Raw genomic sequence first — 17,962 nt, 5'->3', positions numbered from 1 at the left:
CAGAAACAGCTGAACCAAAAAGGAAGCTAATGACTCAACGTTTTTGCCACTTAACAGTGGGTAGATTTGGTTTTAGTTCCAGGCATGGGCAAAGGTTCAAGTTGGATCTCACGTTATTCAAACTGGTTTTCCCACCATCTTTAGTTACATCGTGACAGCACTCCCGCCACTATGCCTCAAATACCAAACACTTTGCCAATACTTTTATTGGATTAAAGAAAAGAAACTGCAAGTAAACATGTTTGATACCTCCAAAGATCATATATCTTTTCTTCTTTTTCACCAATTTCCCTTGCCTTTTTTTTTTTTTTTTTTGGCTGTCTCACTGATGTGGGGCTGAACTCAGACAAGACCACACCTCTTTGCAGCCAGCTATTTTTGTACAGGAAGAATCTGTAAAGGGCAACTACACTTAGGTCATTGCCCAGCCGATTTCCAACTCAATCTAAACCTGTTTAGCTACAAAGACAGCCTCAGTTCCTTTATACATTATTCAGTAGAAAACACCTAGCTGCTGTCATTTAAAGTGGATTGCAATTTTCAAAAATTTTTACAATCCAAGAAATGCCTCCATTTACTTGTCATATAAGAAAATAAAAGTAGCTTCATCCACTGAAAGACTTAAGGTATTCTATAGACTCTAAGACGACTCGGTCCACCTGGCAACAATGCTCATAGATTAAAACAATCAACAGCTCTTCTCCCCACAGTAGCATGTTTGTCGTCCTACAAGTTTTGGCAAACCTCAGAAAGCAAACTGAGTTTGTTCCCAGCATCCCAGGCCTCTGGGCTTCATGTACCAGTGTAGCAAAAGTACACTGGTGCACTTTTCCTTACAGAGGAAGAAACAGAATGTGGCTGTTATTAAAATATTAAGGAGGGCATTAATTTTTGTCCTCAATAATGTCTTAAAAAGTGTCTCATTTCTATCTCTGCCACCCCATTCTCTGGTTGGCATGAACCATGTATTCAAAATAGAAGAAAGATTCTCTTTTCCATTCCATAGCATCAACTATCTCAAACAAACTATGGTTCTTTCTTCTCTCAAGAGCAGCTAATTCCTCCAAGGATACATTAAAGCAGTTATTTAAAAGGTTCCCCAGGTTTAAGTGGTATTAGGCTAGAATAATTTAAGATTCAATGGTAAAGGTCACAGGAACAAGGTCAGGCCAGTACAGCTGGTATATTTGATTAATTGAAAAGAAGGAGCCCTATTTGGGCCAAAAATTGCTGTAGACAGTAAGTTATTGACAGTGCATCTTAGGGCAAGACCAAAGACTTAATTATGATCACAAAAAATTATAGGGATTTGAAAAAAGAACCTAAGTACTTCAGATATTTCTGATACTTTACCAACAAGTACTACACTGAATAATATGAATCTGGTAAAAAAAAAAACCAAAAAAAACCAAACAAACAAAACCATAACACATAGGGTTTAATCCATGACAGTTATAATTATTTTCTGGTGTGGTCTTAAAAGGCAAAGAAAAGGATTCTGCCAGTGGCATGCCAGTTCCTGCTCAGTTATGCCAAAAGGAGAAATGGGTTTATGTGTTGATAGAAGAGTAAAAGAGTTTAGTCTAACAATGGACTTTTAGTTTAAGAATTAGGACCAAATACATAAAGCTGTTCTCCTCTAGAAAAACATTCTAGAGATTATTACGTACTTAAAAGTGAAATGCTACAGCATGTAATGAGTCCTGCTAAATTCTGGAGAGATTATACAAGCAATGTTCCAATTGGGCTGTTAATGACCCATAGCTGGTCAGCTTCAGTCCATACCTTATCTGTATCATGGTGGCAAGGATACATAGACACTGACTATCTCTTTATTCCATGTATAGGGCTGTATGTTATGCACTAGAAAGAATGTGGTAGAAAGGTTCTAGTTGTCAATGGTGGGGGATAGGGAAATATTCACCAGTAAATCCATTTCCCACTTTAAACCCATAAGGAAATCATCTAAGAAATATTCTGACTGTTGCTTTAATCTGTCCTTGTTTTGTAAGTTTCTTTCTTTAAGGCAATGTATTTCCTGTTGACCACATACATGGTAATCAGGATGACAGACACATCATTATCGCTGCCAATCACATTACCTTCAAATATGCCCTTTACTGATGAGGTTGTTAAAAGTTGTATTCAGAGCAGTAATTCTCAAGTAGTTCTTATCTCACAAGAGGAGATAGAACCAAAATGCTGTAAAGCCAATGAATCCACAAGGAAATATTAAATCCTATTCTACTTATATTTTCATAAAGGAAACAAAAGGAGATTTGTAGTTGAGTACTCCTAAGGTGGAAAATATTCTAATAAGAAATGTAAATGAAAACATTGCACAGAAAATTCAACAATAAATTACCTAAATTAGCCATAAAGTATAAGTCCTAATCACTGCTTCCCCAGCCCTCATTACTTTTTTTGTATATGAATATAATAAACAATAAAACAATGTAGTTATTTAATGAAGTAAATGCATAAAATAATATAGAATACTATTGCCAAAAGTCTTTAGTTGAGAAAAATATGTTTGAATGCTTTTAAAATTGTTTCCATTGCAGCATGTAAGAATGTTGGAAAAGGGAGTAAATACCAATAATCAGTAACAATAAATGGAAAGTTTGAGGTAGGCACAGTGCATTTGCTTTCCCAGTATGAAAGACTCAAAATAAACAGAATAATTTTCCAACCCTAGAGAGCTTTGAAATTCAAGTTGCTATCAAACCCAAAGAGATAACTGGGTTGAAATGATTTATTAATAGCTACTCAGCACCATATATCCAGAGCTGAATGCATAGATAGAAAATAAAATTCTGCCAGTGTACTCACAGAAAAGGTGCTTCAGAGCTCTGTCACCTGCTAAAGTGTATACTCAGGTTTTCTTATTTCTAGATGACTAAATACAAAGAGATTTTACTTCCTACTTTTTGGGTAGAAAAGAAACATAGGAGTATGGATGAACAATCAGTTTTATTCTTGCTAGCTATCAATTTTCTTTTCACTCAGCTAAGTATTTTCAAATTATGTGGAAATTATTCCACTAACATGATCTGAAATAAGAACACACCTACACAAATGACTAAAAACTGAAGGTACAGGTCAAAGATGTATTTGTCAAAAGAATATTCCAGTAAAATCAAGGGCAAGTGTTACTATGACTAAAAGTCAAACTAACCTTTCGGGAAATATGAAAGCTACTTAATTAATGTGGAAGACTGTAGTTTTATTTATGTGTCTTTTGTTGGAACCATTCCTAAGTCATTCTAGAGGGGTAAATTTAACATTGTCCAAAAAAAAAAAAAGGAATCTCAGCACCTTCCTTGGAATCTCAGCACCTTCCTTAGGTCCTACTTAGAAATAACTTCTGAGCCATGGAATAGCTTATTAGGGATGATCTTTGGGGCCAAGAGCCACAGTGAGGGTTATGGTATCCAGGGTGTTAATTGTGACCTAGAGCTGGAAGAAAAATACCTGAAGCCCCTCCCCCACAGCCGAGTGAGAACATACTTAGCCTGTTCTCTGCATGCAAGATTCTAGCTACACTACAGACAGTGGAACAGCACGAAAATGTGAAATCACTCTAAGTAGAATCTTCAATACTTCATTTGGGAGCATGAAGTCAGGAAGTTAAAAGTCTGATATTTTCTGTTTCTTCATGTAAATGGAAGTCAAAACAAGCTGTGGTTGATAAACTGTCTGACATTCCCATTGCATGTGAAACAGGATCCAAAAAAAATGAATTAGAATTTTTCTTTATCACTATACCTTGCTGTCCAATATGGCAGCCACTAACCATGTGTGACTAATTAAATTTAAATTAGTTAGATTGTATAACATTAAAAATTTAGTTCCTCAGTTATACTAGCCATATTTCAAATGCTCAATAGCCACACGTGGTTTGTGGCCACCACATTGAATAGCATAAAGTATTGAACATTTCTATCACTGATGAAAGTTCTATTGTACATTTTTCCTCCATACCATAAATTATTATTTCTAACCTCTTGTAAGATAATTGCATAACACAACTACATCAGTAGGTTGGTATTGTTATTTGTATTCTATAGGCAATAAAATTGCAATTCAAAATGGATTAATACCTTGTCAAGGCAACACAGTGAGCAGGGTCTTGCAAAAAACTGAGCCTCTCGCAAAATATTAAGTGAGGTCATCTGATTTCTATCGTGTACTTTCACAGAAACTTTACAGAGATAAGCTTTAAACAGATCACCAGTAATTTTACCCCTTACCTTAATCCCCCAAATAATCTAAATGCTACATTTAGAATTTCTGAAGTCAGATAGTCAGAGATAAAGGAAGACTATCACATGGTTATAAGAATCAATCAAAATCTCTTCTCTTTGCTTCTGAATTTTGTTGAATGGAACACTGTTTCCCATTTCATCCTTCCTTCTGATTTGTGTCACACTTGGCACCTGCACTTATCCTTTATTTTTCTCTTTCATTTCTCTTTGTCATTATTTTATCGAGATGTTCTAGGCCCTTTTGTCGGTCTGATTCACATTGACAAACTTTGACCTACAGCGCTTGAAGATTTCTTTCAGTCCCAGACTCTCATGGCAGCAGATGACAATGGCTAGGGGAAACACACACCTATGTTCAGGTCACTTGGCTCAGAGTCTGACCTTGCAAGTACTAGAGGCGATGAGACAACCATGAAGTCATAACTGCAGCGCATGCAACAAGCTACTGCAGGTTCAAAAACAGTCTTAGATTTCTGATAATCCATATGGTCAAAAAAATCTACACTAATAAAAAAGATGTGCAGCAACCAATAACATAAATGATTTGAACACATTGTCTCTGTTTTGCTAACTTCTTTATAGACACAGTGAACACATGTATATTTAATAAGGACATCACCCTAAAAGTGTGCAATCTTAGACAAATTTGTTCAATGATCTAAACTTTTATGTCCTTCTGCAATTCCTATTTGTTCCATAAATTATTGAGAGATTGTTCTTGAAATCTCCAACTGTATTGTAGATTTACCTATTTCTCTTTGTAGTTTTATCAGTTTTGCTTCATGTATTTTGAAGCTTTGTTATTATGCACATAAATATTTACAAATTTGTGTGACCCCCTGATCAATAGATGCCTTTCTCAAAATAAAATGACCTTAATTATCTCTGGTAATATTCTTTGCACTCAAATATACTTTTTCTGGTATTGATATAGCCACTCCAGCTTTCCTTGGACTAGTTTAGCATGGCATGCATTTTTCCATTCTTTGACTTTTAACCTGTTTTTTTACATGTAAAGTAGAATTTTTGTGGTGTGGGCAGCATACAGCTGGATCTTGCTTTCTATCCAATCTGACACTCTGACTTTGAATTTCTGTGTTTAGACTATTTATATTTAATGTTATTATTAGTAGGGTTGAATTTAAATATACCATCCTGCTATTAGTTTTGTTTATGTAAGCTTTTTATTATTTTTATACATATTTTACATCCAAAGCAATTACTATTAAAAGTGCCTTGGATGCTCTGTATTTTCTTCTGAATACTCCAGAATATAAATGTATTTCTTTAAAGATTTTTTTGTGTGTGCGGACTACCAGTTAAGCATGATAGTGTAAATGCACTCACTTGCTCTCTATTCTCTACTGAAACCCTTCAAAAATGACAACAAAGGGATTTTTAAAAAAATTTATTTAAAAATAATTGTAGATTCACATGCATTTGTAAGACATAATACAGAAAGATCCTGTATACCCTTCACAGTTTCCTTCAATTATGTCTTGCATAACTGAAATTAACATTGGTATAATCTACTGATCTTTTTCAGATTCACCAATTTTATATGCACTCATTTGTTTGTGTATTCAGTTCTCGGCAACTTTCTCACAGGTGTAGACATGTGTTAGCACTACCGCAGTAAGACACAGAAGAGTTCCATCACAAGGATGCCTTGTAGTACCCAGCCCCAGCCACCTCCCTCCCTGCCAATCTCTGACAACCATTAATCTGTTCTTAATCTCTATAATTTTGTCATTTCAAAAATGTCATATAAATGAAATCATACAGTATGTAACCTTTTGAGATTGGCATTATTACTCAACATAATTCACTTGAGATCCACCCAAGGTTTAACACATATAAATAGTTCATTTCTTTTTAATGCTAAAATAGTATTCCATGGCATATATGTACCACAGTTGGACTATTCACCCACTGAAGGCTATTTGGATTGTTTCTAGAAGAGAAAAAAAAAATAATCTTTTTTTTGTTTTGTTTTTTGCTAAAGACTCTGTGAAGAGAATAAAAAGATGTGCTACAGACTCAGAGAAAATATTTGCAAATCAGATATCTATAATATAAATCACCTCATCGAGAGAGGAACAGGGATAAAAATAACAGCGCACTTCTCAGAAACCATGCAAGCTAGAGAAGAACAAACCAAAATATTCAAAGTGTTGAACAATGACAACAAAATAACCCACCGACCTCAAATTTCATATCCAATGAAATTATCTTTCAAAAGTGAAGGAGAAATAAAGATTTTCTCTAATAAACAAAAACTGAGGGAATTTACTGCCAGAAGACCTGACTGCAACAAATGTTAAAAGGATGAAAAAGGGCTGGGAAAGGAGTGATTTATTTTTCCCTCTGGCTTCTCTCAAGACTTTGTCTTTGGATTTCTGCATTTTGGATATGATATGCCTGGCTGTATTTTTTTTTTTTTTTTTTTTTTTTTTTTTTTGGTATTTATCCTTCCAGTGTTCTCTGAGCTTTCTGAACATATGCCTTGGTGTTAGTCATTAAGTTTTGAAAAATTCTTGGCCATTATTACTTCAAATAATTCTTCTGCTCCATTCTCTTTCCCCCACCTCTGGTATTTTAATTAAATGTATGCTATACTTTTGGAAATTATCCTACAATTCTTGGATATTCAGTTCAATTTTTTTCATTCTTTTGTTTCTTTGCATTTCAGTGTGAGTTTTTATTGACCTAACTTCAAGCTCACTGATTCTTTTCTCAGTTATTGCCAGTGTACTGATAAGCCTCTCAAAGGTGTTCTTCATTTCTCTTACTGTTTTTTCTTTTTGGCATTTAGGTTTTTTTCTTTCTTAGAGTTTATATCTCTCCACTTACATTACCCATCTATTCTTGCATGTTATCTACTTTTTTATATTAGAACCATCAAATATTAATCATAATTATTTTAAATTCCCTGTCCAATACATTCAACACCTGTGTCATAGCTGAGCCTGGTTCTAATGTTTGCTTTGTCTTTGCAGGTTGTGTTTTTCCTTATGTTTGATTTGCCTTGTAATTTCTTGAAGAAAGCCAGACACGTCATATTGGGTAATAGGAATGGCGGTAAATTGACCTCCAATGTGAGAGTTTTTGTTAATCTGCTAGCAGTTGGGCTCTGTCCAATATCTAAAGTAATTATAGGTACCAGAGGCTTTGAATTCTAGTTTCCTTGTTCTCGTTTGCCTCTTGAGTTTTGGCGTCCCTAAGTACTCCTCCTCTGAGACAGTTTGTATGTTTCAGCCCTAAGGCTGTGGCCCCTAGGAGTTTCTCATTCTTGGGCTAGTCCACACTCAGCCTTTAGCAATTCGTAAAAACTGCCATTTAAGACTCCTTACCAGTTATGACTGTAGAGACAGCTGTTTCTCGTGAGCAGATTTTAGCTAAATTCACTTCTGGATTCCAGATTTGGAAGGAAGGCAGTTTGTCCCTCATTTCTCTAATGGATCCAAGAAAATTAATTAATTTTCAGTTTATCAGCTTTATCTTGTTGTAAAGATGGGAATGACAGCATCCAAGATCTTTACACATTAGAGCTGAAACCAGAAGTCTCCTGGCAGAGGAGCTATTTTGATAGATATTGCCAAATTACCCTTCAAAAATTTGTTTTTACATCCCCATCAATAATGTATGCAATGACTTAAATGTAATTGTTTTTTAAAAATTTTGACACAACTAAGGCACTTGCTAGTATTTGACCTTGAGACTGTGGGACAAGCCTTAAAAATTAAGGAAAGCCTTAAAACTAAGATGGAGGAATTAAGAGTGTGCATGTGTGGGGTTGTTCTAATGTATTATAAATTTAGAATTGTAGCAGTTGTGCCCTTTCTTAGTTAAAAAAAAGTAACGGGCAAAAACATTGATTTTGCTAAGAAATTGGTGGGTTTGCATGTATCTAGATTTACACATATAAAATGTGCCAGAATTTTCCATAAGTTAGGGATCACAATCAAAATTCCTGACCTTGGTCTGGCTTAAGGAGGGAGCATAGCTCAGCTATTATATGCATGCAGCTAACTTCTGCACAGGAAGTAATCCTTGATGGTTTCAAATCCAGCTTCTTCTTTCTTTTTTAAAACTGAAATATTATCCATTAGAAATTTTCTTAGTTTGCTTGATTATAGCCAGGGAAGTAATAAGTGCTTTTTTCTATGTATCCTTCCGTGTAGAGATGATGAAGCAGCAGTGAGTTGGTTTCTCTCTTTTCCCACATGAATATTATTTTTCCATACATGGTTTTTTTTGGTGAGTGGAAAATACACTTCAAAATCCAGTAAATGCTTTTTTAAAGTCAGCAAATGGCAAAATCCTAGCAAACCAATGATCTTTCTGTTGACTATAACCCTTCAACCTTTATTTTTACCTCATTGAAAATTTTACCGTGGAATCAGGTAATCTTTGGTATAAGATAGAGTGGATAAAAAGAAAGGTCAGATATATATTTCAGGGTCAAAATGCAAAAAAAAAAAAAATTTTTGAGTCAAATAATTTGGTGTAATCAAGCCATCTTAGCTTACTCCAAAAGTGAATGACAAGCAGGCTCTTTAAACCGAGCTACTTCATGATTATTAAGAGCTACAGTGTCATTTGTTCACTTACTCTGGTATAAATATCTACTAATGGTAAGTGAATTCTATAATATATTCTAAAGAATGTCAAAAGACTTTCCACATGTAAACAATAAGCTATGGGCAGGAAATGAAATATGAAGCAAAGCCAAAACTCTTATTGCAGCTTTGTTTTGTTAAGCTCTGTGCTCATAAGATATTGTCAGCCACGATGAAATGTGACTTTACTAAATGTTATCATTTAATGACATAGAGGATGTAAAAATAAAACAAGTCACCCCAGATGCTGAGGCTGGAACAAACTGAAGAAGAAGTTATTTCTACATTTATATGATAATATTGCTATAAGCAGTGCTGAAAACTGTCCAACATTCAAGGTTGTTTTTTAAAAAATAATTCAGTTCCAATGCCTCTAACCATAAAAGTATATCTTATTTGTAGTTTAAAGCACGATCCAACACAAATTCAAACTTTCATCTGGATTCACTGATCTAATTCTTTTAGACATTTGCTATCTTTTACTAAAAATAATTTCGAGACCTAAACATTTGAAGTAAATATGAATTATGACTTTTAAAAGAGCCCATGTAGCCACAAAAAGTAAATTCAATGATCAAAATGAAAGCTTACTGTATGAACATAAGGCCTTTTGCTCTCAAATCCCTCTGCTTCTGTTTTAACAGAGATTCTGAGTGGGAGAATGTACTAAAATCACCCACTTTACAGCTCACTTTCCAAACCAGTAGGCTAGGATTAGAGGGATTTTATCTATGTGCAGATAGACAACAATAGTTTAGAAACTTTTACATTCAGTCATCAGGAACTACTCTTGTTCTATGATCTGTTCTTAAGTCAAAAACTAGTTTCTGAAAAGGTTCTTATGCTATTAAATGTTATGCTTCAAGATGTGTTTATCTCATCAAAACTGAAACACCTATAATTTTTATGTGTCTTCCTTTTTTTCTTGGTTTGGATAGAAAATATTATTCCAGAGAAAGCTTTCAATCTTAGAAACTTAACAACTTTTTTATCAGAAGAAAAAGAATCCCAGGAATAATGATGCCATTTGGATGTATAATCCTGGCAAATAAACACTTAACTCTAAGCTTTGACAAAAGACTTGATAATGAGAATCTAATCAATTTCATAATGATCTGGGGGCTGATAGTTTGTGAATTTATAAACTGGAGATTAACTACTTTCACAAGTGCTTTGTCAATACTTTAACTATGGGCTAGATTAGAGATTCATTTTATTCTGAGCAGATTAGGAACAAGAGTAGAGGATGAGAAAGAATGGGGAAAAAGCAGTAAGAAATAGAGTTGATTTTTCACTTTTGGAAGGATCCACTCTCAGATGCAATAGCAAGGAAGTAACTGCAGTGACAAGCAACAGTACCAGTAAAAATGGCATCAGTGCCTTCTCAAGTACTTGTGTAGTAGGGTACCAACTCTTTGGAGGCCCATTTCTTCCTCCCTTTCTTCTCCACCAATCTGCCTACATTTCAGCTCCTCCACGGGTATGTCATTCAGAATCAATGTTTTGTTTCCTTTTCCCTCTTATTAGTGATTTGGCTCTTTTTTTGAGCAAAAATAGTGGCATACTGGAATAATTTGAAGTAAGATTCACCTAAAGAAGTCTATGCAGTTCCATGATCTATTTGTTGAAGATGTTTTATTTGTAGCCCATTTAATGTTATCAAATACAACATCTTCTGGTGCAATGAAGTAGGGTTCAATGTAGAATAACATATAAGAAAGAATGCAGGCTCCAATGTGAGAATGTTGGGGTCAAGCCATATCTCTTCCACTTAACAGGTGGGTGTTCTTAGACAATGTATATTTATTTTCTAAATCCCTGTTTTCTCACTGGTAAATGAGTTTAATAGCAGAACTTGCTTCATTGGTTTTGGGTCAATATTAAATGAACTCCTCCATGAGTAGTACACAACATAGAACATGGGATATAATAGACATTCAACGAATGTTAACCATACAAAAATGTTGAGCATGACATTGCAAATCTACTCTAAATAGAAAGAAATTTAATACAGCATTTTCACCTTATTTAAAGTGATTTCTTTAAAGTGTGGTCAGAAGCTTAATATCAGTTGATATGCATTTTAGAACTCATATACTGAATGTGCAGCTTTCTGGAGTCAAGCCACAAATGAGAGGGCGCAGAACAAGTAGGCTACTCAAATTGTGATAGAGTCTAAACATGGTTCATTATGCTTATGGCATCAGATAAACTTGTGGTATTCTTGAAATTAGTCATTATAATTAGAATACAAGGACTGCATTCTGAGTAAAGTTCCTGTCCCAAGGCTTTTATCAATAAGGTCCAAAAACAAATGATCCATTTTACAGGCTGGCTTAATAAAACAGATCTTTCAGAAACTTCTAGTATTACTGCAAGTTGACCTTTTGGCTACATATCGTGATTCAGAGAAATAAAACTAAAGAATCAATAATTATTTTCTGATCAATTACACTGCTAATTTCAAGTGAACTTGAATTTTTTAAAAAAGTATAACTTGGAGTTGAAAAGATGTGTGTTAAGTGCTACAAGGATTCCTGCAGTTATTAGGCTCAATGCTCGAGTTTTGGTCTTCTTGAGCTCCTCAAGTTGTATGATGTGGTCATGCAAGGTCAAAGTAGATCAGTCACTTTTTCACAGCAATGGTTCATCAGTTTGTTATGCTTTGTTTATGGCTACCCAACAATGCTCTGACCTGGTAAGTCCTTGACATTTATTCCTGAAGATCACCAGATAACATAAAAAAAGAAATTAAACACTAAGTTGTAAACTGACTCTTTGTTAATAAGTCTGATTGAAATTTCGAGAGAAAGTGGCAGTTATATAGAGTTGTTTAAAATAGGGTTTGTGAATGATGCATGGTTTTCAATGATCTATTCTTTCCTTTTTCTCCTTTACCACTGATTATCAAGATTTGACTAAAAATAACTCTCCAGATGCAGAGGCTAAAACTGCCAATCAACATTCCCTGCAGTATCTTTTATGAGTTCCTGGATGAGTGCCTTCCCATTTTTTCTGGTAAGGAAAAATGTGCCCAGCATGCCTTCTGCTGGGTTCTTCAATATTAACCCTTTTTAATCAGGATATTCTAATTTAACAAATTTAAATATACAAAGTTATAGATGCTAGTTGACCTGTACAAGAAAGCTATGTAAAATATTGATATTATCACCAAGAAATTTCCTTAAAGTGAATCACATTCTAAAGCAGTGTTCTCAAAAATAGTGGTACTGCAAATCAAAGAGACAAAAGAAACAATTCTTATATATTTCTAGGCTCTCCTGTGAAAATCCTTACAGGATTCCGTTGCCTTGTACCCCATATTGAAGAATCCAAGAGCAACATTAATTTATTCTCTCCTGCACTGTTCCATCTTGCTTCTTGGTGGACAAGGGAGCTCTCTGGGCTTGAACTTCCCATGCCCAAGACTAAAAACAGACAATGGGCCCGCTACATGGACATGGACCATTGTTACAGGATCTTGAGTGAGTGAGGTTAAATTTATAATAGTCATTAAGATATTAGCTCAAATCATTTCAATCTTCATCTCTAATTAATAAAAAGTCTCTGGCTTAGGTAGCTAAATCATTTCTCCAGGTGTGTTTCCCTACCATTGATTAGTCTTCCTGCCTAGTTTCTATGAGGTTGGGTTATAAATTTCACTGTTGGAGACTTTGTAGGTTTCAAAAGGTTTTCTGAATTTGCACTATGATCAAAATAAGAAATAATAATTGGGATGAAGCAGTTTCTCCAGACAATAGTTAAGAGAGAGTAAGGAATATCAGTCCGTTGCTCCTTGGGCTGGCTTCATAGGTGTACAAACTGTGCAATCATACAGGAGCTGGAGAGGGCTCTGCCATTGCCATTTTTAAATTCTTAATAATTTTATCTTTGAACTTGTGTTTTGTGAGTCAAATAGGGCAATGGAGCATGTGCATGAGCAGAGAAAACACATACAATGCGTGATTGCTGTGATTCCTTGTTACCCTAGTCACATGTAGTGTTCACCATGGCACACGAGCACAGCATTCCAGTGGACCCACGGTGCCTGGGAGTTCACTGAGACTCAAAGCAAGTACAAGGTGAGCATGTTGGGCCTACCACTGAGTAAGCAGGGGGAGCAGGGATGGTCTGACAACCCCAAGAGGCCACTTGCCATTTGAATGAGAACTTGCTTCGAATGCAAACAGCAGGCAATGGAGTTCTAAAACACAGGAACAGCAAGGAACTCTATTATATCCTTTCATGGTGCTTGCCTGTATTAGCAAACCATGTGTACTAAAAATCATGATATAAAAGAAAGAGAAAGAGAGAATGATCCATAATTAACTTTCCTTTTAGTTCTTTTTTACCCATCAGTAAGTCAAGTAAAAGGAAGGTAGAATTGGTAGAATGTACATGAATTAAGAAGTAAAACAAAAACAACTGAGTTAGTATTCTGCAGCATTTCCACTATTCCAGTCAGAACAAAATACATTTGTATGTATGAGTACAAAATATAAATTGTGTGATTTTGATGATTCTACATATGAGTTAAAGGCTTTTTTACTTGCATTTAAGACTGGCATTGCACAATATAAAGATAAATGGTCTTAAGATTCATGCTAATGATTTAAATTTTTATTTTTTTATTTAGAATGACGTTATAACAACAAATAAAAAAAAACCGTGACAAGTCAAGAGAAAGACTGTGAAAGAAAGGAAAAAAACTGTATTTTTGTTTCTTTAACAGCATGTTATTTTCTGCTTTTTGTATAATAGGTTCTGCATTTTCATTTTGTTCTGGGCATTGCAAATTCTATAGCTGGCCCTGGGTGCTCCACAGCTGTTTGCTCCTTGACCTTGCTGAGTCAATAAGAGGTGGGGTTTGAGAAGAATGGAGGGGAGACGAGGCATTGAGGAACACTCCAAGCCCCTTCCCTCCTGAGTCCCTAGGGACTCTCCTCTTTATTGTTTCAGTGAAGATCTTTCTTGCCTTATTGTGAAATTACATTAATAACAGTAGTTTCTATCACTTTTCCAATCAAAGAAGGGTCCCAATAGTCCTCCTCATTTCTGATTTGCTAAATACACATTGTTCAACTCTTCATCTTTGCTGTCATTACTTTCTATAGAGTAAGTTCAAGAGTTTGTATTCAACTAGCTAGCTTTAAAACCATTTCCTTTTTATTCCATTTTTAATCTCATAATTTGAGGTCACTAAAAATATTTTACACATATCCTGCAGAGTCTGATCCTTTCCTTCTCCCTTTTTTCTCATGTCCTGATTTCGTTCTCATTTATTCTTAGGTGCACAGAGCTGAAGTTAGGACCTAGGCCTTTGTAGATGTCCTGTTGGTTACTTCTAAAGAATAAAAAATTGAGACATATTGCCAGTGCTCTTTAAAGTTCTCTTAAGAGGACATAAACAACCGGCCCAGATGTCAATCATGTTTTACCTCTGCCTTCACCTCTAGCTGTTGTTCATCACCTCTAAGCAAATCTTTTGGGCTTAGTAAAACCTTTGCCCTACATTCTCAGTTTCTATGATCCCTTATAGCACACTATGTAATTCCCGGAGTCTTAGTGTTTCTGAACAATCAATGGGCTTGCTGCCTGGTATGCATCGAAGCCAATGCCATGGCACCGACCTTTGAGAAAAGAAAAAGCTTTATTGCAAGTCAACTAAGAAGTGGACAGGAAGAAATTCTCAAATCTGTCTCCCAGAGCTGGCGTCAGGTTTTATAAGCATAGGGTAGTAAGGAGTGCTCTGATTGGATCTTGTAGTAGGGTGATGCCAGAGCTTGATCTGATTGGATCCTAGATCCTGCCATACAGTGTCCATTTCTTAACTGAGTCCCCACTCCTTGATCTGAGCACATAGGTTCTACCCATGGTTGCACACTTGGTTCATCTGTGTATGTTCAGGTTACATGACTTTTAACCTGGGGGTCCACTGCAACTGGAAAACAACTCACAACATTGTTACATAAAAGTTGAACCAAAAAAAAAATGTTGAACCAGGGGTAGCACTGTGGCTCAGGCCTGTAATTCTAGCACTCCAAGAGGCCAAGGCAGGAGGATTGCTTGAGCTCAGGAGTTCAAGACCAGCCTAAGCAAGAATAAGACCCGTCTCTACTAAAAATAGAAAAATTGGCCGGGCATTGTGGTGCTTGCCTGTACTCCCAGCTATTTGAGAGGCTGAGGCAGGAGGCTTGAGCACAGGAGTTTGAGATTTCAGTGAGCTATGATGATGCCACTGCACTTTAGCCGGTGGGACAGAGCCAGACTCTGTCTCAAAAAAAAGTTAAACCAGATTGGTCTGGTGCAGTTACATTAGTATCAGAAAGTGGTGAGACCTAAATCCTGTTGTGATTTGTTTTATCTATATCCTAAAAAGTAAAATTTCAGGACCATCTTCATGCCTGGCCCCTACATGCATGCCTTGCCCTAGTTCTGCCTTGCTCTTAACTTTTCATGAATACCAAGTTACCTGTAGTTCTTCAAGTGTCCCTTGTGCTTCAGATCCCCTAACCTTTTCTCATGTTAGTCCTTCTGTCTAGAATCTCCTTCATTACCTTCTTTACTTAAATTATTACTTTTCAAACTTTAACCATCAGCTTAGGCATTACCTTCTCTGGGAGCCTTTCATGTTCCCTCATGAAATGAGTTAGAGTCCATTCAGTTAGAGTCCATGTTATCCTGGGTTGTCACTCTACCTTAGCACCTGGTATATTATACTGAAATCAGCTGTTTATGTGGTAGCCTTCAGACCACACTGTCATGTCCTCGAGGGAAGGAATGTATTTTCTTGATTTTATTTTATTTTTTTTGAGATAGGATCTCACTCTATTGTCCAGGCTATAGTGCAGTGGCCTCATCATAGCTTACTATAACCTGAGACTCCTAGGCTCAAGAGATCCTTCTGCCTCAGCTTCCTGAGTAGCTGCGATTACAAGTGTGCACTACTAGGCCCTGCTAATTTTTTAATTTTTTATAGAGATGGGGTCTCACTATGCTGCTCGGGCTGGTCTCAAACTCCTGGCCTCAAGCAATCCTTCTACCTTGGCCTCCCGATGTGCTTGGGTTACAGGTATGAGCCACTGCGCCAGGCCAGGAACGTATCTTTTTATTTGCTGCAAGTTACATAGTCCTGGAGACATAGTATTAATAGTTTTCAGCACATTTTTTTTGTCTGAATTAAAATGAACTGAATTAGATGTGACGTAATATAATATGTGATCTCTCTTCTGGACATTACTTATGTGGTCCTAGCCCAGAGAATACATGTATAGTTGACCCTTAAACAATTCAGGGGTTAGGGGTACTGACCCCACATAGATAAAACTCCACATATTACCTGTAACTCCTCCAAACCAAAATTCTAATAGCCTACTATTGACTGGAAGACATAAACAGTAGATTAACACATTTTTATGTTATATGTATTATACACTGTATTGTTACAATAAAGTAAGACAGAGAAGAGAAAATGTTATTAAGAAAATCATAAGGAAGAAAAAATACATTTACTATTCACTAAGTGGAAGTAGATCATCATAAAGGTCTTTACCTTTGTTGCTTCATGTTGAGTAGGCTGAGGAGGAGGAAGAGAAGGGATTGGTCTGGCTGTCTCAGGAGTGGCAGAGGGAGAAGAAAATCCACATATAAGTGGACCTGCCCAGTTGAAACCTGTGTTGTTCAAGGGTCAACTCCCTGTCTGTGTGTGTGTGTGTGTGTATACATATATATAATACAAATATATATGCGTATATAAATTATATGCTCTAGCATTATCCTCCGAGAATTTTTAAAGTCATAGAATCTTAGAAAGAACTCCAGAATATTCCACTTATTAATAATATAGGAATCTCCTTTACAAAATTCTAGCCACTGGTTATCCATTTTTATTTAATCATTTAACTTCATTTTATTCTTTCAACTAGGGGATGAGGAGGAAGAGATAGTTTCGCTCACCCTTTTACTCAAAGCCAATTGCCAATATAAATTTTCTTCCCCAGAAGCCTATTGCACTCAGGGATAAGGTACTTAAGTCAGAGACAGAGGAAATGTCTTCAGAAACTTTTTCTATACCTAGGCTTGGGCAATCTTTTCCCAAGAATATCCCAAGAAGACTCTACAAAATTCCCAGGAATTCAAGCCTTTTGTTACTAGCTCACTAGAGATAAGCTATGTAGAGAGCAGTTTGAGTCCTCTTCATGAGTTTTAGCTAGAATTTTGATTTCTTGGTATTTCTTTGATTCATTGCATTCTTGGGAAAGTTAACTGCATGGGTTGTCATTTTCGTCAGTGTCCTGCGTCAGTTACAAGATTGACATCTATTCTTTTTAGACTAGAACAAGAACACTGGATTCCAAGAAGCAACTTCCAGGTTTTTCAAGTTTTTAAGTATCAGTATCTTCTTATATATGGGTCACATCTACTTTGCCATAAACACACAGATGTATGTAGGACTTTAGCCCTCTGATGGTGATGAAAGCCAGCCGTCATGGGCAGCATAGAGACTGGTCCCTTGTCCACATGCCTAAGGGATCCTGATGATCAGGGCCTAAGCCAGGAACCCGACACATGAGTTTCCCTCCATGTTCTGCTGCCAGTTCTTTATGAGATTCCAGGGTCTGTAACTTTGCCTGTCTCTCTACTGACTCCTTCTACTGCTGAAAATAGACACTGCCTACCTAACTTTGCCTGCTTATTTTGAGAGTCAAAGGAAACAATATGTGCATAATTAAAAGTGCCATGGAAGTTAAAAACTATTGTGTTCACTCTTCTATCTGTATTGAGAATTAGTTGTTTATCTCCTTTTGTATTATAAGCTGGCTGACCCAGACGAGGTGGAATAGGGAAGTGATGGGAAGAGGTGTCTATCCAGAAAAAAAGATGGACTGAGAGGTGGGGAACCTACGGCTTTGGGACCACATGTAGACTTCTGGATCCTTGAGTGTAGCCTTTCGACTGAATCCAAATTTTACAGGACAAATCTTTTTAATAAAGGGATTTGTTCTGTGAAGATTAGATTCAGTTGAGGAGGACCACATATGGCCTTGAGGCCGCAAGTTCTTCCTACTCCCA

Source organism: Eulemur rufifrons, chromosome 15, assembly GCF_041146395.1.
Source record: "Eulemur rufifrons isolate Redbay chromosome 15, OSU_ERuf_1, whole genome shotgun sequence".
NCBI classification, from domain to species: Eukaryota; Metazoa; Chordata; class Mammalia; order Primates; family Lemuridae; genus Eulemur; species Eulemur rufifrons.
Note: the sequence above shows the minus strand (reverse complement) of the source record.